The sequence below is a fragment of the Arachis ipaensis genome, chromosome B05 (genome assembly GCF_000816755.2).
Source record: "Arachis ipaensis cultivar K30076 chromosome B05, Araip1.1, whole genome shotgun sequence".
Lineage (NCBI taxonomy): Eukaryota > Viridiplantae > Streptophyta > Magnoliopsida > Fabales > Fabaceae > Arachis > Arachis ipaensis.
The window spans coordinates 733948-734286 of NC_029789.2; positions in this window are offsets into that span (position 1 = coordinate 733948).

Below are 339 nucleotides of genomic sequence, written 5' to 3' on the forward strand. Positions count from 1 at the left end.
ATAATTAGTTTTTATTTAAATAAATACATTAATTAAATAACATAAATGCTAGAATGATAATTTTTCTTTTAAGTATTTTCAAGTAGGGGTGTTCATAAATCGGATCTGATCCGTATATTCGAGGTATTTATCCGAATCTGATCTGAAAATTATGGATATCGATCCGATCTGCAAGACTATCAGATCGGATCGAATCGAATCGGATTCACACATTAATAAGATCGAATTGCAGATTTCATATAGGTATTTGCGTATCTGATCCGCATATCTGCGAATCCACAAAATTAAATAAATAAATAATTAAATATTCTTTTTATATTTTATTTCAACTAATAATAT